The sequence below is a fragment of the Oryctolagus cuniculus genome, chromosome 3, assembly GCF_051225735.1.
Source record: "Oryctolagus cuniculus isolate XC-2025 breed Fujian yellow rabbit chromosome 3, ASM5122573v1, whole genome shotgun sequence".
In the NCBI taxonomy this organism is placed as follows: domain Eukaryota; kingdom Metazoa; phylum Chordata; class Mammalia; order Lagomorpha; family Leporidae; genus Oryctolagus; species Oryctolagus cuniculus.
The window spans coordinates 39768547-39791627 of record NC_142869.1 but is presented as its reverse complement, the minus strand read 5'-3'; the positions used below and the strand labels follow the sequence as shown (position 1 = coordinate 39791627).

Here is a 23081-nt window from a genome sequence, read left to right as displayed (position 1 = left end):
TTGGGCCATCTTCTGCTTTCCCAGGCCATAGCAGAGAGCTGGATCAGAAGTGGAGCAGCTAAGACTTGAGCTGGCACCCAAATGGGAAGCTGGCACTGCAGGCGGCGGCTTTACCCGCTACGACACAGCGCCAGCCCTGTGGTGGACTATTTTGTGCTTTCTAAAACTATCTACTGCAAATCTTAAACCATTCCATAAAAAATTCCATTGTTGCCCTTTATGGGAACCATAAACATTGTGTGCTGACTTCTATTATAATGAGGGAAAGAATTTACTAAAGTCCTGCTTCTTCCCATGTCAAAGATTGATGGATAATTTGGGGTGTGTTTAGAAGCCTTATTAAAAATTAAATCTATCAATGTTTAATATTTTATTTGACAACTCATTTATTACATTGTCAACACAACAATGTTTACCTTTTGTGGTACATAGAGAAAATCAGAAAATAGTATTTTTTAGCATTTGCAAAGCATATGTTAAAATCAATTTTTTTTAAGGGAAGTGTGCTCACCAGATTATTCCCCTCCAAGGAGTTTTTGTGAAAGAAAATGTATCTTAGTGTGATGCACCAACTAATCTTTAAATAAGGCAGTTGCATCTTGTATGGAAGTAAATGTTTCCCAAAGAAGGAGTCACACAGGGGTGCACATGGGCACACACGCACAGATGCTGCCAAAATGAGGATTGCTTTATTTTATTGTTAAAGGCAAGAGGGGCTAACGTTGTGGCCCAGCGTGTTAAGCTGGCGCTGGAGACTGTGGCATCCCATTCGGGAGTGCTGGTTCCTCAAGTCCAGGCTGCTCTGCCTCCAAGCCAGCTTCCTGCTACTGTACCTGGAAGGCCGGTAGAAGATGGCCCAAGTGTTTGGGCTCCTGCCAGCCATGTGGGAGATCTGGATGGAGTTCCTGGCTCCTGGCTTCTCTCTGGCCCAGACCTGTCTGTTACAGCCATTTGGGGAGAATCGGTGGATGGAAGACCTGTGTGTGTATGTGTGTATGTGTGTCTCCCTCCCTTTCTATAAATCCCTTTCAGATAAATCTTTTTTAAGAAGTCAAAGTCAAATACTTAAGTACCAGCTGAATTCACATACATATAATTTTATTGCATATGACACTATTACTGTTAGACAACAAACCCAAATTCTAGCTGAAACATCTGCTTGCTGTCCAGTTTCTGCTTTATTTTTGATAGACACTCTTACCCACCCCCACCAGCTTACCATGGCACTCAGCCTCCTCGCAGACTGCTGTGCACCTGGGGCAGCAGAGCCAGGATTGGTGTAGAATTCCCAGGGCCACTCCAAGGCTTCAGATTGGGGCAAACTGGATTATGTCCAGTTGTCCTTAGGGCTGCATTGCTGCCTTGTCTTCTGACTGCCAGGATTTCCTGTGACCAGACTTCATCATGCATCCAGAGCTAGGTACGAATCATAGGCCATGTCTTGTATTGATAGCTGTGGCCCTGTTCACAGCATCTGACATTGTGTTTAGTCAGTGTTTATTGGTTAAATGAAGGATTATAATATATTCCCCCCAAAATAGACTTTGGGGAGAAAAAGTCTGGCTGGGAGAAAGTTGGAATTGTAGGTAAGAATCTCTGCACCTGGGGGCTTCCAGGTCCCTCCTCTCACTTAAATAGGCAGCCCAGCGGTCACCTGACTCAGAGAAGGGCCAGGGAGCTGGTGTCAGAGCCGGGCACAGCAGCCTTTCCCGAGGACTTCCTGCTGTTTCCGGTGCCTCCCTTGCCGTTGTTGTCTGGTGGTTTCGCGGAGGAGGGTCTTCTGACTCTGTAGGATCAGCGAGCAGAGTGTTTGAATCCACACAGCGCTCAAGAGAGCACTGGCGACATAAGGATTCTCAAGAAGCACCTGAAGCGATGGTTGAGTGGGTGAGCGGTGGGTCGGCCTCTGGGCCGGATGGCCACAGTTAGAGTCCCAGCTCAGCAGCACGCCTGGTGTGCTTTTGTGAGACCTGTCTGTGCCTTGTTTTCTGAAATTTGTGCAATGACAATGATAACAGTGCCTGCTTCCAAGTATCAAAGTAGTTGACCTATGTGAGTCTCCAGAACAGTGCTAGCCACTTTCTAAGTAAGTGGTGATGTTAGCTAGTGTTGTTACTTACGTGTGGTACGCTGAATGATTGTGTATATTATATATCTCCAGTCAACAAGTTTATGAGGAAGGTACTAGGATTATCCCCACTTTACAGTTGAGCATACTGAGGCTCAGGGGTTACTCTGTATACCAAAGGTCTCATAACTATGGATGAGGCCCAATTTCCCATCTGCTTGACTTCAGATCCTTCGTTTCAAGGCAGGTGTGACGGGAAGTGGGTAGTGTGTCTACTAACCTGAGCCCTGCCTGACCTCCAAAATTCCCTTTTTTCCTAGAACACTCCAGAACCCAGGCTGGTTTCTTGAACATCTCTGCGGATTCCCAGGTAAGTAGAAATGGTCTTTTCCTTCTTCATGACCTCCTGCTACCTACCTGGCCGACCGTCCTCGCACCTGCAGCTGACTCCCGGAGGCCCCATCAAGTCTTGGATAGCTCTACTGCTTCTTGGGGTCTCAGAGCAAGTTCTTGTTCATAGTACGTAGGCTGCAGTCACTTCTGGAGGGATGTGGGGGTGAGACACTTCTACCGCACTCACATCTCTCTCCCCATGTGCTTTGAAATTGGCTCACTTTGGAGTAGTTTCATTCATGTGAAAAACTTTAGAGTGCCTTCCCCCACCCCTACCTTTGCAAATCTTCTGTGGACATCCTTGTAATTTAGAAAAGAAGTATGGCTAAGGGTGTAGGCTCTGGGGCCAGACTGCCTTTCTATCCATTCTTGCAAAGCGAGCCATTTTTGTCACTGTCACTGTTGCTCGACTCCAGTGATGTGACCTGGCTTCAGTTTGCTCTGTTGGTGTTGAGTAGGAGAGGGCTGGGCAAGAGCTTCTGAGTCGGTAGCCGGGCATGGTTACTTGTGTCCCCTGCCTCCTAACCCTGCAGTCTTCGCTGGGCGCTCCTTTCTCACAGCCTCCACCTCCTCTTCTCTAAGAAAGGGATAATCGTACCTGCCTTGCAGAGCTGTTGCCATGTGCAGGCTCATGTATGTAAGGTGAACTTGCGCAAGGGTGACGTTCAATAAATGGCTTGATATTCTTGCTGTCGGTTATTGGTACTGAATGAGTACATTGGAAATACTTGCTGCTGGTGTGTTGTTTTAGGTTCATACTTAACCTGAAATAGTTTTGCTTCCCCACCCCCCAGCAGTCTTGTTGAAATTAATTGGCTTAGCAGACCATATATTCCTTGTGAAAAGATCATCCGTGCTCTAGACCCTGTCAAATGTTCATAAATTCCAGGCTGAGGTAGTCCAAATTAATGAGGCCTTATTTTGCCTCCTGGATATTTCCATTAACACTTAATCCAGGCTTGATTCTTTTTCCATAAACCCAAAACTTTCGTAGTAATATGACTAACTTTTGGAAAAGAACCATTAACAGTGGGGGAAGGTGGTTATTTTCCATGAATGGAATAGGATATTTTACTACCTAATATCTGAATCACCAAGAAAACACTTTATGGATTTTCAAAGAGGATTATTATGGAAGCAAACTGATTTTCTCTCTCGCTGTCTCTCCTTCTCTCTGTCTTCACACACACACACACACACACACAGAGCCTAGTTTTGCTTTTGGTCGGGCAACTGAAGAGTTACTATGTAAATCCTGGCAGCCTTCTTCCCTTAGACAAGCAAGGGCACAGTCAATTCCTGTTTTCTTGGAACCAATACCAAATAATCAGAAACCCCAGTAATACTGCTGGAAAGCAGCAGCTTGATGTAGAGACGGGGCGATTGAAAACAATTCTGATCATATTTTCGTCAGGAGAGTGAGATGCCTCCAGCTGTCTGTCACTAATCGTATTAGAGGTGGAAAGCAGGGATGTTTTGGCATGCAAAAGATGACTCTAATCGCATGTCGGGATGCTGCTTGTACAGGCCGCTCGTCCCAGAACGGTGACATTCGACATCCCTTCCGTAGCTGGCCTTGCCAGTTGGTAGGAACCTAAAACATATGCCACAGGAGCACACTTAGGGAATCTTCTACTTACAGCTCAGAGGCTTTGTTTTTATCTTTTTGTGCTTGTAGTGCAGACGACAGTGATGGAAATGATTTCTCTGTCAGGATGAGCCTATTGCCAGCAGTTACACAAGGCTAGGAAGATGGCAGATGAAACCCACAGTGACTGAAGAGGTGTCCGAATTCAATTAAGAAGAGGCCTGTCCCATGCGGACACAGAAGTCATATAAATCCATTTTAATTGTGAGCTGTCATATTCTTCCGGTCACGTTTATTTTAGAAGCCAGTGCCAAAGCTGCATTTAGACCAGAATTCCAGACCTTTTAGCCCCTAATGACTAATTTGGGTATCTGTTGAATCCCTTAATTCATTTCTTGAATCCCTTAATTCATTTCTTAATTAGTTCTCCTAGAATTAGCAAGTTGCTGGGCTACAATTATTTTTCATAAATTTTTCATAAATCAAAACAGATGTACGTATGTACATCTTTCACCCCCATGGTTCACATATTCTCCCCCGTCTTAAAGAACTGCTTTTGTTATCAAAATAGTAATAACAATGCCAACATCCATGAGTCTAACATTTTGCAGGGTAATATCGTGGAATATAGATTGGTTCCAAGAGACATGGTTTTGAATCCCAAACCAGCTATCTGTAGCTTTGGTCAACTTACTTTCCCCCTGTGTGCCCCTGTTTTTTCTTGCAAAGTGGAAAGAATAATAGCACCACCTCATCAGGTTGTTTCAAGGCTTAAACAGCTAATATAGGTAAAGTATTGTCACATGAGTTGATGCGTAGTAGGTGCCTGGCACGGTAATAAATCTGAGTCATTATGTTGGTTGTCAACATGGGACAGGGACAGGCTGAGATTTTCCTGGTGCCATGCTATTGCTATCTAAGGATGTCCCATTTCTGCCCTGGGTTTGGAGAATACCAAATGGTAATGAGAACATTGGCAACTCTAGATTTGGAGTTCATCTCTTATTCGTGCTTACACGCCTTCATTTGGCCACAGAATAAACTGGCTTTTTAGCTTGAGCAATGTTAATTTGAAACTATTTTTGGAAAACTTGCTTTAAAATTTGAATGAACATTTTATCCTCAGCATACACAATGCTGTTCCTCATTAACAGGAAAAATATGAGTACAATGAGTTAAAAATATACGAGAAAGGGGGAGGAAGAGAGAAAAGGAAAGAATGGAAGAGAGATTTGGAGGAATCAGTTTCTGTAAATTTATTGGAAATTTTCAAACTACTTTTTAACAGAGTAAGATGCATTTAATGTCATGATTTAGATGTAATGAATGTGTCAGAATGAAAAACTATGGAAATAAAATATAGGAATTTAACAAACTTTCCTCATGGCTGCATAAAAGTTAGCTAATATTAAAATTGGTTGCCAAGAGATGAACTGGACTTACTCTCATTTATGTTTTCTTTTGTTTTTTTGACTGCTAGGTATTTGTGTGTATGTTTATGTGTGTGTAAATGGGTACATAGGTATTTCTCTCTCTGTCCACTCTCTGAGTGAAATATATACAGAGACCTGTGTAAAATGCTCTCTATCTGTAGTAAAATGGATGACTAAATGATGGTGCGATCGTGCGCTTTAAGATGATACAGCAATACGAAAATGAACTAGAGCTATACCCAATAACATGGATGTGTCCTACATACCCAATGTTGGAAGAAAGAAGCTATGAAAGAATGCTAGCAATCATCATATTTATATAAAGTATGAAAGCAGGTAAAACTCCATTGCTATATGTGCAAACCTGAGTGACTAAAACTATAAAGAAAAGCCAGAGCGTTATCGCCCCAAAAATCAGGTATGGGGATGGTAGTTACTCCCGAGGAAGGCAGGAGGAAGCAGCTGGAGGGCTTCCAGGGGTGTGGGAATGCTGTGCTCTCTGATGGGACTGGTAGTGAAGAGGGCAGTGCACAGCCAAGCCTGAATTGTTTTGTCCCCTTTTCTGGTTAGGGGTTACAGTCCGTCATTAAAAAATCTTTGAAAGGGAAACAAATGAAGCAATTCTGTCTTTGGGCTAAGTCCTTGTCCTGAAGTTTTTGGCCTGGAGAGCCCTGTGATTGAAGCTGGCTCTTGGAAGTGAACAGCTGCCTCACTGCACTGCAAAGTGGCCTCCCAAGTAGGATATATGCTGCAGGGGTTCTTAAGAAGATCCATTTGGGTGGGAAAATAAATTGATTAAAACTTGCATTTACATTCATTTTATTATCATGAAACCTTACGGAAACTGGTGATACCTCTGTTGACAGTGGCACCATTCCTAGGTCCACATGTCAGCTGGGCAGGTGTGACATGGAGCACAGGAGGGTAGAAATGCCAGCTCAGAGCTTCTTGCTGGCTTCTCCACTGGTTCCCGTGCCTTGGATATTTTGTGAGGTATATTCTGCCCTGGTTAACTGGATTTGCAAATACCATTTTTTTTTGTAGTTTTAGCAAACTCTCACAAGCTAGCAAAAGTTTTTTAAAACTCAGCAAAAAAATCCTATAAATTAAAGATAATTTTACTATTACAAACAGTTAGAGAATGACAAATCTTTGCATGAACCTTTGTCTACTGTAGTATGAGGTAATGACAGTGAACATCAAGTCACATCTGGCCAGAAGCTGGCCACCAAAAATTCCAAGTTATCTGGAAGGCATATGAATTTATATCCACTGTGGTTAATTATGTGTCTCATCCTGTGTGTATTTGCCTTGTGATACCATGATTAGCAAACAGTACATCAGTTTTGTCATCCTTCTTTTTCCTACTTTTGTTTGTTTTTTGTAAAGGTATACAGCATGCTAATATATATACACATATATAACTTGCAAACAAACAACTAAATATATATGGGGAATGCATGTTCAAAACATGTGAGATAAAAATGTCTCAGATACCCCTGTCATGGAGTTCAAAGGCTGCTTACTACTAATAGTAAAAATGTGTAGAAGACGGTAAACTTGTTACCACATCAAAAGGAAGCACATCTCAGCAGCATTTCTTTTTATTGACAAATATCAGTACTAAGGCATTAGCTTTGACATTTCAGAGTATTGAAACTTTTCCCAAGCCACTCGGCTGGTGTTGAAGTGGAAAAGATTGGGAAGATATATAATGAAGCTTCAGAAAGTTCATGGAAGGGGCTGGCATCGTGGCTCAGCAAGATAAGCTACAGCCTGTGATGCCAGCAACTCATCATCAGAGCACTGGTTCGAATCTGGCTGCTCCACTTCTGATTGAGCTCCCTGCTGACGCATCTGGGAAGGCAGCAGAACACGGTCCAAGTGCTTGGACCCTTGGCACGCATGTGGGAGACCAGGATGTAGTTCCAGACTCCTGGCTTCGCCTTGCCCAGTCCTAACCAATGTAGCCATTTGGAGAGTGAGCTGCAGATGGAAAATTCTCTCTCTCGCTGTGTGTGTGTGTGTGTGTGTGTGTGTGTGTATCCTTCTGCCTCTTACTCTGCCTTTGAAATAAATAAATCTTTAAAAAATTTTAAATGAATCATGGAAAAGGAAGATTATCTTTTTTGAAGATTTATTTTTTTATTTATTTGAAAGAGTCACAGAGGGGGTGGGGGGAGAGAGAGAAAGAGAGAAGAGAGAGAAATCTTAACATCTGCTGGTCACTCCCCAAATGGCTGCAATGGAAGCCAGGAACCTAGAGCTTCTTACAGTTCTCCCACGCGGATGCAGGAGCCCAAGCACTTGGATTATCTTCTGCTGCTTTCCTAGGCCATTAATAGGGATCTGGGTCAGAATTGGGGCTGCCATGACTTGAACTGATGCCCATATAGGATGCTGGCATCACAAGTGGAGGCTTAACCTGCTATGCCACAGTGCTGGCGCCTCAAACTCTCAGTTAATTCCATTTAAAAGAACTTTCTGAAGCTCCCTTGTGCATGTGTATATATATAATGTGTGTGTGTACACACACACGTGTGCACGCATGTTCAGAATAGCTGTGTTTCTGTTTTATTTTCCCTGTACGATTTCCTTCAACCCAGGATTCTGTATGGGGGGAAATGTCAAATACCATCAGGTAGGATTTCACAAGGCCAGAGAAGGAGAGCATATGAGATGGCATGTGCATCGTGGTCTGGAACCAGAGGACCTGTGTTCTAAGCCTGGTTCTGCCCCTTGTGGGGCACAGCCCTCTGGGTTGCTGCTGCCTCTTCTCTGTTGTGAAGGCAGCAATAGCCACCTATCCCCAGCTCTTACAGGGACCGCATGTGTGAGAGCACCTGCACAATGTGGAGTTCTCTGCAAATGTAAGGAATTATGATGATCTTTTATGACAATAACTTTTGATTTAAAAGTACATTGACTTTAACAAAATGTTGCTTTGTATTGAGTCCTGATATCTTAACCTAGGCTGATCTTTTGACTGGAAGCTACAGAACCTGAATGCACTACCTTAAAGCAAATAAGAACTCTTTTTAGATGTGTTTGTTGGGTGGATCCTGGAGTATCTCACAGAATTCAAGGACGAACTGAGTAGAACCACCAAGCTGCATGCAAGGGGGCAGCCAAGGAAGCACTGGGACCTCAGCAGAGGCACTGGTGGCCTCTCTTTCAGAGATGCTGCTGTGACTGTAGTTGAACACTGATGGCTTTCAGTCTCTGGGGCACAAGGTTCCAAGTCTGAGACTCTAGAAGAGAGAGTTCAATTGGTCCAGCATAGGTTGACCAGCCATCTTTGGACCAGTCAGCCTCGGTTGAGTGACAAGGTTACGTGGGCTGGACGTCATTCCCGGGAGCCCTAACCCTGCGGATCTTGGCCATCTCCGAAAATCAGAGATGCCTGTTGGCTTCTATCTAAAGTTTGTTTTAAAAGTTTCAATAGTTGCTAATGATCCAGCTTTCTTTAAGGATTTTTACTCAAAAAAGGATCAAAGAAATACAAGCACAGGTGTATTATGGGTGCTTCCTCCAGTGGATGTCCGTATCAAGTCATTGAGTCTGGGCTTCTGGTGTTCTTTAGGTGGATGCAGGGTTTAAATATGCTGTCACTCAATGTTGAACTGGTCTCCATGGCTCCCATGAGCCTGCCTCCTTCTTAGGGTGGCTTCTCTGAAGTTTGGCTTTGTTTCCACCTTTAGCTACTCCTTAACTCTTGTTAGAAAGACAGTTGTGGCCGGCGCCGCGGCTCACTAGGCTAATCTTCCGCCTAGCGGCGCCGGCACACCGGGTTCTAGTCCCGGTCGGGGCACCGGATTCTGTCCCGGTTGCCCCTCTTCCAGGCCAGCCCTCTGCTGTGGCCAGGGAGTGCAGTGGAGGATGGCCCAGGTGCTTGGGCCCTGCACCCCATGGGAGACCAGGAAAAGCACCTGGCTCCTGGCTCCTGCCATCGGATCAGCGCGGTGCGCCGGCCGCAGCGCGCCGGCCGCGGCGGCCATTGGAGGGTGAACCAACGGCAAAGGAAGACCTTTCTCTCTGTCTCTCTCTCACTGTCCACTCTGCCTGTCAAAAAAAAAAAAATAAAATAAAAAAAAAAGAAAGACAGTTGTGAAAGAAATATTAGCATTTACTAACGCTGACACTGTGTTCACCAATGGCCTGACTTGCCCTAAACTGTTATGTCAAGATGAAGAGAAGATAAGAGAGGTGCACCGTCTGAGTATCACAGGCAAGGCGTCATCCCAAAGAAGGACCTCAACTTGCACTCATTAAGGTGTATTTCATACTTTCATAGTCACTCCTAAACAAACGACTGCAGCCACTCCTCACAGCTGATGTATGCATCACACATAACTTGTGTGGTCCCAGGGCGAGGGCAGTTACTTCTAATATATCATCAAGAACAGAAATGATGCAAATATTCCTAAGTCTGAAAATCAATGACTATCTTCCAGAACAAGTTAAACACTGCTTTTACATATTGCTTTTGACAAGTTCTAAATAGGTTGTACCCTAAATTGTCCCTCTTGGCGTATTCATTATACAGCTATGAAAAGTACCAAAATTCTTTATATCTCAACACATGTACCTTTGAAATAACCACATTTTATATGGCTCACACTCAGTGAAATTTCCTTTCTGTAAAAAGAAAATGTTTTTCTCAGGGAAAACATACCACTGAAGAAGCAGATATGCTAATAACAATCATCGTTTTACTCAGCTTCTGTTTGCCCAAGTGCTGAGTTATAATGCAATCTATATTTCATATTTTAAAACTAACTCACAGTACATTATCAACCCAGTGCTTCACACTGCATAAATGGTGATTTATTATTCTCCGAATTTTAAGTGCTGACCCATGGAATGTTAAACTTCTATTGGCAGCTGTTGTCCAAAGGTTTGCAGGTGTCCTGGCTAATGCCTTGAAAGACCAGCATTAGCGATAAATCACAGCATACAGAATTTTTCAGTAAAGTAATGGGAAGGACTTTGCATTCCAGGACCCTCTAAGCTTTGGTATTTGGAAGTTACTTCCCTGGGAAATTAAAGTAAAGGGGTAAAACATTCTTGGGCTTTAGCCCTTGAACTTTGGGCCAGCCATAGTCAATAGCAAAAGCATCTTGGTAGCTTTGTTCTCCTAACCCTGAGATTTCTTGGCTATGGGAACTGACAGAGTGCCAAGTACAGGCCTAATTGCATTCCTTGTTACTGAGAAAAAAAAATTCTCAAAGGAATTTTCCTTTTCTTTTGTTCAAAGGGGTACCTGAGCATTAACATTTTCCAGGTTAGCAAAATTGTTTGTAAGGCTTTTGAAAAACTTTCTGAAAAGAGAACTTGAAGAGGCTCCAGCAGTCAATTAAAAAGCATTTTGTGTGGCTTACCTAGAGCAGTAAAGAGCTAGGGAGATGAAATATAAAAGGTAGGAGAGGTATGGCTGTGCCCTCTAAGAGTTTGCTCTCTGGCTAACAAGCTCATGGGCTTCTTTCTTCTTTCTCTATGGTCTGGTCAAAGATTTAGCAAAATAGATTTAGCAAAATCATGATATGTTTGGCTAGTCCCATGTGGACCCCCAACTGCCTGAGTGTAAGTTCTCTTCTGTTCACCAGTGTTGTGCCTACTGCCTTGTACATATGTGCAATGTTCGTTAGCATGTGTTGAGTGAATAAGTATATTCATGTAGATCTTTTTGTGATATCTATAGATACAAATATGGGTAAAGAGAGAGAGAGAGAAAAGACAGAGGTTGACTGAATTTATTGGGCCAGAGGTACTGTGGGCTAGATGAAATCCAATCACAGAATCTGTAGATAATTTTAGTAGACTGAAATCTTCCAGTACAGGGGGTTTGTGTTCTACTCGGGGAGCAGACAATGAAGAGAGAAGTGAACAGTGAATAAACACAATGGTTCTAGCTGGTGATAAGAGCTGCAAAAGACGTAAGCGAGCTAAAGGCTGTCATGCAGGATAAGGGCTTGGAGAAACCAAGACCTAGAACTATCTGATATCCAGAGACATAGAAGAAATTAATAGAAACTGTTCTGAAGGGTTAATTTACTCCAGATGTTAACACATCTAATGAAAGAGTTCATCTTATCATACCTTTTCTCGATGAAGATATGTTGCAGAATTCCTTTCAGACCCAACATATCATTTTCTAGTTAGTAGAATTTTGCCTTTTTTTTTTTTTTTTTTTTTTAACACATGTGCTGCTTCATGCCTGGTGCCAAGGCCAAGGGGGTAGCTCTCCACTTCACTTCCCTTTTTCTTCAACTGCAGCTTCTCTCCCAAAGCCAGGCAGCTGGTCTTCCAAATGTGCACTGTCAGTCACACAGGAGACCAGATGACCCAAAGAGGGTAGATCAGCACAAATTTATCATCAAAGCTCAGAGAAAGAAAGAAAGAACCTCAGAGTGAACGACCTGCTGACTGTGGGTCAAAAGGATTATCTTTGTACCTCAAGGACAGAGTGTTTCATCAAGATTTGGGTACAAAGTACACATCATCCCACAAGCATGCTGAACTGTGTCAGCCAGAAAACAGTTCCTTAGGGTTTACAACTTCCCCTGTTTCCCAAATTAAAAAATGCTAATGTGAACTGTTGACTCCCAGTGACACATGTTATTATTATATATAGGGCAAAGAGTAAATAAGACACTTGCCTAATGAAACAACAGTTCATTTTAACTCAGCAAGCTGGAAGTAATTTAGCTTTTTTCCCCCCTGTTTTCCATGCTTCTTTATGGAAATAGGCCACAATCATTTTTATTCCACTGTTCTTTATAACCTTATAGCACGGTTCCTGTTTATGCCTCTAAGAGCTGTTCTTAAAGACTCTTAAGGGATATCCTTTAATACATTCCTTTTAAAAATAATTATTCATCCATAGTGCTCCCCGTAGAATGTGTAAGGGCTTGGAAATACAGAAACTTCTTAATGAGATATGTTTAATGGTGTATGCAGAGTCTCACAATATTTACACCTGGTTTAGTTAACAAATTATATTTAATTAGTCATTCTGGAAATGAAGTAGATATTTTAAAATGGATTCAGTACCTAAAACCCACCATTTGCTTTTTATGTATAATAGTCCCAGATAAAATTCTATGAGTAGTATTTATGGATTGAAGCAACATGTTTGCAGTATAGTGAAGTCAATTCTTGGGAGATTTTTAGAAGAAATACAAAGAACTTGTCTTAGTGCGGCATGCAGGCTATCCACGTTAGGATGGAAGATCACTGTTATCAAAATGACAAATTTTAAAGAGCTACACAGATGTCGAGTAGTGGGGGTGGTGTGACTTTTACACGTGAGGCATGCAGAACTTCTGGGCTGAGTGACGATGTGTAACTTTTGGTTTTGCTGCTGAGTATGTTCCTGTGTAGGGTGGGATTTCCTTTTCCGCATTTGATGCCCCAAGTTCCTTAGCAGGGCCCTTCTACCCTGCACTTGACTTCTGAGCCCTGGAGGCCACACTTGCACCTTCACACATACTTCATGTGATGTTTCAGAAGCAGGTGTCATTTCCAGGAAAGAGCCTTGACCCACATCATGTGGGCAGCCCGTACACCAAGGTGGCCGGCTCCTTTGTCTCTCGGGTGCCCCAGAATGGGCCTGAGAAGTCACTAGTCCCTGGCCCTGTGTGGCCCTCCCTCGTGGTCCTCCAGCATCTGCTGCATGGTCCAGAACATTTCTACTCTTGCTGCGTTGGTGTGTTCCTGCGACTGGAACTTGTCGGGTGGTTTTTCTGGCAACCTGGTGTTGTGGTGGCTCTCTCTGATCCTCCAGCACCACACCGTCCACATTCCCAGCTGCGTTTTTTGCTCCCAGTGCTACAGGAAGCCAAAACCTAGAGAAGGTGTCCTGGTGATACTCCTTGGCCGATCCCCCCTCCCCGGTCCCCGGTGAAGTGGTTCTTTTCCACGGCGCCCCAGAGGTGCCAGCTATGTCTTTGTTCTCCACTCTTCTCAGAAAGCTGTCGTGGAGGGGAGGGCCGGGGGGGCAGCAGGGCCCTTCTCTGAGTGTTCTCGGGAGGAGTGCCGCATTGTCCCCATCGAGGACCCAGCCCCAGGAAGCAGCCTCCTTGACAGTCACCACGGGTTACACAAATATGACTTCCATTTAGCTTGACCTCTCATTGTGCTCTACAGTGATTGAAAGTACTTAAGCCATGTACAGTATTTTTCTGGAAACAAAAATAAATGGGATTCTTTTAAGAAGCCACACTTGAACTTATGCCCTTGCTCTTCCTTTTTGAGTCATCATGTCCAATTCAAGGTTTCCTTTTATCGTGTGTTTTCCTTTTGTGAGAACCGGATAATTTCTCTACTGATAAAATTATGAATCATAGAGGCAGTGTCATTGTGAAAGATAAGTATACCTCATCTAGACCTAGCATTCTTGGCTCTGAGTATTAAAATACTTAGCGCTGGCTCCCATTTCCTGAGTGCTTACTCTGTGCAATTAAGTGTCACTGGCAGACTGACTTCTTGATTCTGTATCTGCTTAAATGCAGAAGCCTAACTCACCCGCACAGCAGCCCTTAGAGGTGGGTATGTTATCATTTGTCCACATTTTAAGGATGTCGACACACAGAGACTTAGTGATGTTAACTAACTTGCCTGAGATGGCACAGGTACCTGTAGACAGGACCTGGATTAAAACCTAGGCAGTCTGGCTTCAGTGCCCCTGTTGCTAACCACAAAGCTGCTTCAATGACTCTGTTGCATCGTGTAAGAGCCCAAGTGTTGGCATCGCTGAAATGAGAAGAGTAATATCTCCCCCACGCTGAGGGGATCAAATCTAATAATTATTGTAAGGGCTCAGTAAATTGTGAAGTGCCAACCCATAAGATTTAAGCCTAGGCTAAATGTTGGTATGAAATTTGATTAGTCAGGAGAGTCTTATTGTTGAGTTTGGCCCTAGCTGCTTGAATATCCTGTGAGTTCAGCTGAAAAACTGTATTTTTCCTGAGGTTGTCCTGAAATTACAGAATAGCTCATATTGTGCAGTGAAAAAGATCCTTTCCTTCTAAATGGCGGCATTTGGAAGCCGTTAGCGCATAGGAAGAATTCACTGTAACATTTGTAATATGCCAAGTAAGTTCACTGTTACTGTTTCCCCTTTAACCCCAGTCCCCCATTACTGTAGCAGTAAACCCTTTCCCTTTTTTGCCAAAGAGATGTGTGTCCAAGTGTTGGTTTAGCACATCTCATAGATTTGTCATTAACTGTGCCCTAGTGTGCAATAGTGGGTGTGGGACTTTGTCTCCTACTGCCAGCATGGGGCCCTAAAGCCCAAGAGATGTTGGGCAAGGCTAAGGCAATAGGAACAGAGCAGGGAAACAGGTCCAAAGATGAAGACCCAGAAGACCACGGCCTGAAAGAGCCGTACTTGAAGATGTGGGACAGGAAGCCGGAGCCAGCAGCTCAGAGGTCAGAGGGGTGGTGCTGGGTGAATGAGAGGGCCTGGGAAGGAGGGAGGACACACTGAGCAGGACGAGCCCAGCAGGAGCCGGTCACGTCCCTGTGGCTGGTTTACAGGAAAACTTCGCTGCTCTCCTTCTTCCATTGCTGGGTCTGCCTTCCCTGCTTTGGGCACCTCCATATTTTCATTCACTTCCTGTAACACTGTCACAAGTCAGGATATTGGGGGAAGTGAATAGCCCGAAGGTAAGCCCTGACTTTGTGTGGTTCTTTGGAGCTGGTACATCCTAGAAATGGAGTTTTCCGTGGCTTTTTATGGGACTGGTATTACATATCCAGGGACACCCCCTTTGTGGGGTCTTCCAAACGGAGTTTGTGATCATAGTGAGTTAGCTTTTTCTTCTTTCCTTTTCTGGTAAGAACAATATCCTTGCCCTTCAGTCTCTGAATATAGCAAGCAGTTATGCTAGAAGAATATCCTTATGTTAGGAAAGAAGTTGGCAGTCGTGATGATGTGAAAATGTCCAATTTAGAAAACACATTTAAAAGGAAAAGCTGTTGTGAGTCCTTTTTGAAGTCAGGTGGAATCTAAATCGATAAATAAAAGATTTCAGAGAAACTGTGTGGTCTGACAACACATTCCACTTTCTCTCTTTAGTCTTACAGGTACTTGTTGATTTTGCCCAAGCTTCAGATGTCGTTTCTATCTCCTCTATTAAAATGTCACACTGCAAACTGGTTCTGCCATCTAACTGGGAGCATTAGCTTGGATGAAGATTTTCCAGCCGATGTGTGTAATCAGAGCTCTACAATAATGTGGCTAGGGACTGGCCATTTAGAATGACTAAGAAAGTGAGTATTGATAAGTATATAAATGAATGCTTAGCACAAGAGAGGGGAGAAAAGACATTAAGTTCCCAAGAAAGAGCCAAATGGAACACATAGTGTCCCTATCTGTGGTGTAAGCCTGGTGCTTCCAAACATTCATGGAGATTACACCTTATGGAAAAACTATGTGTAAATTTAAAAAAAAAAATTGTACCAAAATAAATATCTTTTAATTCCATTTTCCCACAGACTTTCTGAAGCACTCCCCCCATATGTGCTGTTTTTCCCCTCTATCTGTGTATCCATGATAAAGCTTAATTTATAAACTAAGCACAGTAAGAGGTTAACAGTAACCAATAATAGAATAATTATAACCATATACCATAGTGAAAATTTTGTGAATCTCACTCTCAAAGCACTACATTCTCCTTGCCCTTCGCCTTGTGCTGTGAGCTAGGTAATATAAACCTGTGATGAAATGAAGTGAGGTGAGCGGCTCAGGCAGTGTGACATGGCTTTACTTACTTGAACACAGGTGCTCTGATAACACAGCAGGCAATTCGATAACCGGGATGACTACTAAGTGAAGAAAGGGATTGATTCCTGGACAGGGGGATAATTTACACCCTAGGAGGAACGGAACAAGTGGTATGGCATGGGATTTTGTCATGCTACTTGGAATGGTACACAGTTTAAAACTTATGCATTGCTTGTTTCTGGAATTTTCCATTTAATATGTTTGGACAGCAGTTGACTTCAGATTTCAATTGAAACCAGGAATAAGGGAGCAACTCATAAGTTAATCATGATTGGAGGTGTGTAAATAGGAAACATGTAGTTTAAAATGGTCTAATTGATTATGATGGTCGTAAGTATCATTCATCAGAGTTGTAGATATAAATACATCTGTTACACTTGACCAACTCAAGTGTGCTTACACAGTTTCTCTTCATGCAATGCTGAATCCATCATAAACTTGATATTTAGTACCTCAAGTGAATTAAAGTATACGACTCCCTTGATAGAGGTAGCCTGGAAATTCCTGTTTTTAAATCCTTTCAAATGTCTCCAATATTTTGTCACAAAATTTTATTTCTAAGAATTTAGGCTAAGGATAAGTGCAAAGGTTTTTTCCACAAAGATGTTCATTACAGCATTGCTTATAATAGGGTAAATAGAAAATCGCTTAAATGTGCACTGATAACAGATTAGATAAATATGCATATTTTGTTCTAGTCATACAATGAAATATTGTGCAGCCACTCTAGATGGTGTTATAGAAAAGCATTGATAAAGAAGTTTATGGCGTATTAAGTGATAAAATGTTTACAAAAAGCAAATGTGCATCGTATGATCACATTTTTGTTCAAATATGTATGTATTCTTAGAGAATGACCTGGAAATACATTTAAACGTTTTTAATGTAACTCTTGGGTGGTAAGATTGTAGGCATTTTAAATGTTCTTTTATGTGTTTCTTTTCACATTCCTGTAATGAGCATATTTTGATTTCTTAATAAGAAACAGCAAAGGTTATTTTTAATTGAAAATATATGTGAATCAAACTATAAGAAATCGACTGGCTCTGGGTAACTGAGAGACATTATATGATGCTTTTCAGCCGAGTGTATTTGTAAGCATATTTGGGCTGAGCATGGGTGAGGCGATGTGCAAACGGTAGCTGCTCTCTCCTACACTTGATTTAGCTGTGGGCATTAGCTTTCTTCGTAGTGCTGTGCCAGCCCTGGCCTTCTTCCTGCTCCTCAATCCCAGGCTTTCACTTTTAGATTTACTCCAAGGAACTTCTAAGTGGGGACTCTGTGCCTTTTTAATATTGACAAGTGCCAGCTGATGAAAATGTATTGCTAAGAGGACTCATCACGTTATGTTGTACACTCAAACCAACCCCCTCTGAAAAACTATCCTTGATCTTCTGGTCCTTTGAAGAGAGAGCTTCAAAAGATCTAGTTTTTCTATCATTTGTTGATTACTCTCGTCTTTCACTTTTTTTGAGGAGCTTATGATAGAGAGGTCACAGAGCTGAGAGCTCTGTGTTTCAGGGGGCTTTGCCGTAGGTAAGGAAGGAGTGGAAGCAAACTGTAACTAAAAACTCATTTTCACGAGAAAAATAAAATTCCTGCCAACAACCTCTCCGCCTGTCTTTCCACTTCTCCTGGACCTGGCTTACTTCAGCGGGGCAAGGTATCACCTGTATTTCCTTGTTAATCACCCTTGGCAGTCGTCGGGATGTTACAGCCAGTTTCAGAATGCCTTCGCGGTCCCCACGGAGGTGCCCTGCAGTGCGTTCCTGGCGGCCAGACTTCCCAGCTCCGAACCTCTGAGTGCGTGTCGGAGGGTAGAATTGCGCACCGCGAGTTAGGAGATCCGTACTCTGACCCTGGCTCTACCAGGAAGTTGTTGTGGAACATTTTAGACAGGACCCAGCTGCTGGAGGTCCCAGGTTTTGTCCTCACGCAGTGAGAGGGTTGAATTTGGGCATGTTCAGGCTTGCTCTCCGCTCTGAAATGATGCGACTGCCATCCGCAGAGGTGATTTGTTGTTGCCTGCATCACTCCAGACCGAAGGCGGAGCATCTGTTACTAGTCCATTCCCAGCATTCCCCTGCCACTTACCTGGCTTGGTCCAATGAACCATCATTTCCTTGTTTATCTCCCTTGTCATGCCACACCAGAGAATTTCAGAGAGAATCTCATTTTGCATTTTCTGTCTCTAATGTACAATGTGTCTTTGTGATGAGTGAAAAAACTCTTAAAAGCAGCTACTTCCATTATTCTTCAATTTTTAAAGCTATCCCCTGAGCACTAAATGTCAATTCAAAAATTTCTACCTTTGTTATCATCTCTAACTTAACCTGTAGAAGTCTAGGGCATACTTTGAAACAGAAAGATTCTTTGCCTGGAGACAATGGGCTTATCAATGTGGAGTTTGATTTATCACCATGGTTTAAGAAAAATTAGGATTTTTAACATTTTAGCCATACCTTTTCAGTCTCTAGAGTGAGACTATATGTGCTTGCAAATTCTGTGTTTTTAAGGGTAAATATGTTACAACTGAGAAATAATCTCAACTAAAGCTACTACAAAGTAAAAGTCTGATTATTGACTAATGAAATATTTTACAAGCAAAATTCTTATGTGTTTTTTAACTTAATATCCAATTTATAGACTCTGAAATTTGTCATTCTTCCTTTACATACATTGGATGCCCACCTGTTTCCTGTAATAAGCACAGGAAACCCAACCCATACAGGCCACAAAGGAGACCCCTGATTTCCCACCCAATACCCATTCTTTCCTCTTCCGTGGGCAAACACCCTGATTTTATTCAAGAGGGTGGTATTTCTAGCTGAAAGGTTGCGTTTCTCGGCCCCTCTTGCAGTTAGGGTTGGCTAACACAGCAATCATTAGGCGAAACTTTCAGGAAACCTCTTCAAGACTTAACTGGTCTATATATTTCTTGAACCTGTTTCCTTTATACTGGTGGTCCTGTCTGAGCTCCACACACTTACAAGATGGCCAAAGCAAGTTGAGCCCTGTCATCCTCTTTACTGAATCCCAGGAAGATGGAGACAGAAGTCTAGTTTTCTAATAGCCTAATCAAAGCCCCAGGTTTACTTGTTCTTGGCCTCATTGTCCATTTTAGGCTGCATTGAGCTTATAGGTGAGACACATAAAATGGTGTGTTGATGGGTTGGTTCATGTGGGGCCATATAACACAAGACACCCCAGAGCCTGGGTTAGAGGTAACTTCTCTGGGTCTTTCCAAAGAAAAGTGGGGCTTCTGCAGTTCGGAGTAGTGGGAATGAATGGAGACTGGATGATCATATCACAAATACCTATCCCACCAAGGATGCCAATTTTTTCTCAGAGTTTTTACCGTTCTGGGAATCTAGTAACCTAAGATTTGGTTTACAAAGTTACATGAACAATGATTTGGCCATTGGATAATGAAATTGAAGGCTCAAGGCCACACCATTAATTGGGAGTTAGATATCAAAATATATTTCTTTTAGTTTTTCAGAGTAATAAATTATGATAAGCCATGTAACTCCCTCTTTACCACTACTATCCTAGATATGGCCTTCTGAAAGGAAAAAGTCAAAAGTTTGCCTCCCCCAATTTTTTTTGAACCCACAGTAACTATTTTCTGATGTAGCTGATGTAGCAAAGGACATTGTTTCTGAACATAAAGTTGTATAATGAGTTAGAGCTAAATGAAATTTGAAACTACTTGTGATAAACTCTGAAAAAGTGGTGCTTTAAAATAGTAGTGTCAGCAGGCTGTCTGTTGTGTAACCATAATACCAGTGTTCTCAGTTGAGATGGAGGAGTTACAGGGCAATGACGGAAAAATACTGCTGTCTTCCCTTTGGCATGAGTGATCATGGAAAAGGGATCCTGTAGTGATTGACTGCAGATGCATGTTGGGACGTGGTAAGCACAAGGCAGGTGATTCCGACCACAGTTCTGAAAATGTTCAGATGGCCTTCAGTTAGCTCCGGGCAAGGCTGCTTCTTGCAGACACCAGTATTGATTTCTCAGAATGCCTCCCAGCTCTTCGGCACAAGGGCCGATCATGTCGGTTCTTTGAAGCCACGGGAAGCATCACTGGAGAGTGGACTGTGGTAAGTGTTCCTGCAGTGACCTGGAACTGGGCAGAGGACGGTGGAAACTGGGGCAAGGTGGGACAGCACAGTGGAGTGCAGGCAGCATGGACTCTACTGTGAGCATGCCCTCGGTCTGACGTTCTGACGTTGGCGTTCCCGCATGCAGCCTTCAGTCCTTTCAGCCTCACTTTCCACATCAGCAAAACGGGCTTCTGTTGGAGTCTAACAAGCGAAGGCACATGAAGTACCTACCTTGTCCTAAGTGTTCAGTAGCTGACAATGGTTATTCTGTTTCAGAGCTGAAGCTCGGAAAGAGAGAGAGTGTTGAGTTTTCAACTGTTCTTTTTCCTTGAGTCTCAATAAGTCAGAGAGAGAGAGAGAGAGAGAGAGAGAGAGTGTGAGTGTGACGAGGTTGAGTTTGGGTTAGCACCACTGCTGACAATGCTTTTACTTTCTTACATGGGAAAATGCAAAGTCAGTATTGGTGTATCAGGTGCTTTTAGCTACTTTGAGGTCTAGTCCAGCACTTTAGGAGGAAATTTGTTTGAAATAACCCCTATGGGAAGGATGATGCCATTACATCGCATCTCAGAATGGCAGCCACTTGCTACCTGCAGTGGGAGCGTAAGGACCCCAAGAAGTTGGCATAGCCTCAGACCTACAGATGGTACAGTGTCAAAGCCCACTGGTGTCTGTCTATCGTTTTAGTCCCGTCGGGAGGAGTGTCCCAGCGTCTCACAATAGCAGGACCCTTGGGCCTAACCCTTAAGTTTCCAAATGAAGAAATGGAGGTCTAGAAAGAAGTAGCTCAACGGCCACATCAAGAGTCAGTGTTGGTGCTGGCACTGTGTTGTAGCTGGTAAAGCTCCAGCCTGCAGCGCCAGAATCCCATATGGGTGCCAGTTCAAGTCCCAGATGAACCACTTCCAATCCAATTCCCTGCTAATATGCCTTGGAAAACAGTGGAAGATGGTCCAAATTCTTGGTCCCTTGCACACAGATGGGAGACCCAGTAGAAGCTCCTGGCTCCTGGCTTCAACCTAGCCCAGTCCTGGCTTTCGTGACTATCTGTGGAATGAACCAGCATTTGGAAGATCTTTATCTCTCTCTGCCTCTGCCTCCCCTTCTCTGTAACTGTCTTTCAAATAAATAAATCTTTTTTTTTTTTTAAGGGTCAGTCCATTGACAGGAACTAAACCAAGGTTCCTGATGCCCAGGTCAGGGAAAGTGATGACTGTACTGCCCATCGGTAAATCCTCTCCTGGCCTCCTGTCAGTCTCCTGTCTCACCCAACCACTGAAGGGTGAGCTTCACTCCTGTCAGTGAATTCAGTTTGTTAGAAGCTACCTCCTTTGGGCAGACGGTGGTGTGTCAGTTTAGGTGCTTCTTGGGTTACCCACAGTGCCTGGGTTTGAGTCCTGGCCCGGGCTTCCCATTGCAGCTTTCTTGGATGTGCACCCTTGGAGATAACAGGTGATGGCTGAAGTACTTAGGTCCTCACCACTCACATTGTAGATAAACTCTTAGTTCCTGGTTTTGACCTGGCCCAATACTGGCTGTTAAGGGCATTTGGGAGGGAACCAATGAATGGAAAATCTCCCTCTCCCTCTGTCTCTCTCAAATAAAGTAAATAAATATATTTTTTAAAGATTTATTTATTTATTTGAAAGAGTTACACAAAGAAAGAAGAAGAGGCAGAGAGAGAGAGAGAGAGGTCTTCCATCTGCTGGTTCACTCCCCAATTTTCCACAATGGCCAGAGCTGTGCCGATCCAAAGCCAGGATCCAGGAGCTTCTTCTGGGTCTCCCACATGGGCACATGGGTCCAAGGACTTGGGCCATCTTCCACTGCTTTCCCAGGCCATAGCAGAGAGCTGGATTGGAAGTGGAGCAGCCTGGACTTGAACCGGCACCCAGTAAATATTTTTAAAACCAGTCTCCTACTCCCCCAAATACCAATGTTTATATATCTTCCTCCTGCAACCTCAGTTTCCCAAAATGAATTCCACATTTGCCTAGGGGACAGGGGGCATCTAATATTAGCCTGGAGCCTTTAGCCTCTTGCCTAAAGACTTAAAACCACCCATGTCTCACAGAGGGGCATGGTAGCCTGGCTGCCTACTCTGACTGGGGTGGATCTGTCACCCTGTTGAGACTTCTTAGGGTTCTTTTGGGGCCAAATGGCAGGCCTCTCCTTTGTGTTCCTGACTGTGGGCTCCTGCGTCACAGTGGGCCCAGCTCTTCCAGCTGCCTTCTGGCTTTCTGAATGGCCCTGCCAAGTCTTCGCCGTCATTGTCTCCTCTCCTGTCCGGTGCCCCTTTGGATGTGTGCCTCTTTAACTTTCTCCACCGCAGAGGCTTCTGGACAGAAGCAAAGGTCAGCACAGTGATAACGGCCTTCCCCAGTGTCATAGCCATATTTGTATTTAGGGGAATTTCAGAAAGTTCATGGAAAGCAGAATTAAAAGATAAGTTTCTCGGTACCGGCCCTGTGGCACAGTGGGTTAATCCTCTGCCTGTGGTGCCAGCATCCTATGTGGGCACCAGTTAGAGTCCCAGGTGCTTCTCCTACAATCCAGCTCTCTGCTATGGCCCGAGAAAGCAGTGGAAGGAATGCTTGGGCCCTTGCACCTGCATAGGAGACCAGGAAGAAGCTCCTAGCTCTTGGCTTCAGATTGGCGCAGCAGCTCCAGCTGTTGCAGCCATTTGGGGAGTGAACCATTG

At 43.5% G+C, this 23081-nt stretch overlaps 1 protein-coding gene across 14 annotated transcripts in view; it reads left to right on the top strand.

Moving 5' to 3' along the window:
* SPATS2L (spermatogenesis associated serine rich 2 like) overlaps nt 1-23081 on the top strand; it is a 174807-nt gene that overhangs the window by 24291 nt on the left and 127435 nt on the right. For 9 of the 14 annotated variants that reach the window (XM_070070428.2, XM_008258940.5, XM_070070427.2 and 6 more), the window contains exon 2: nt 2389-2438. The exons of the other annotated variants lie outside the window; for them this stretch is intronic. The gene's annotated coding sequence lies outside the window, so the exon portion shown is untranslated. The remainder of the gene's footprint in view (nt 1-2388; nt 2439-23081) is intronic. 14 annotated transcript variants of the gene reach the window in all.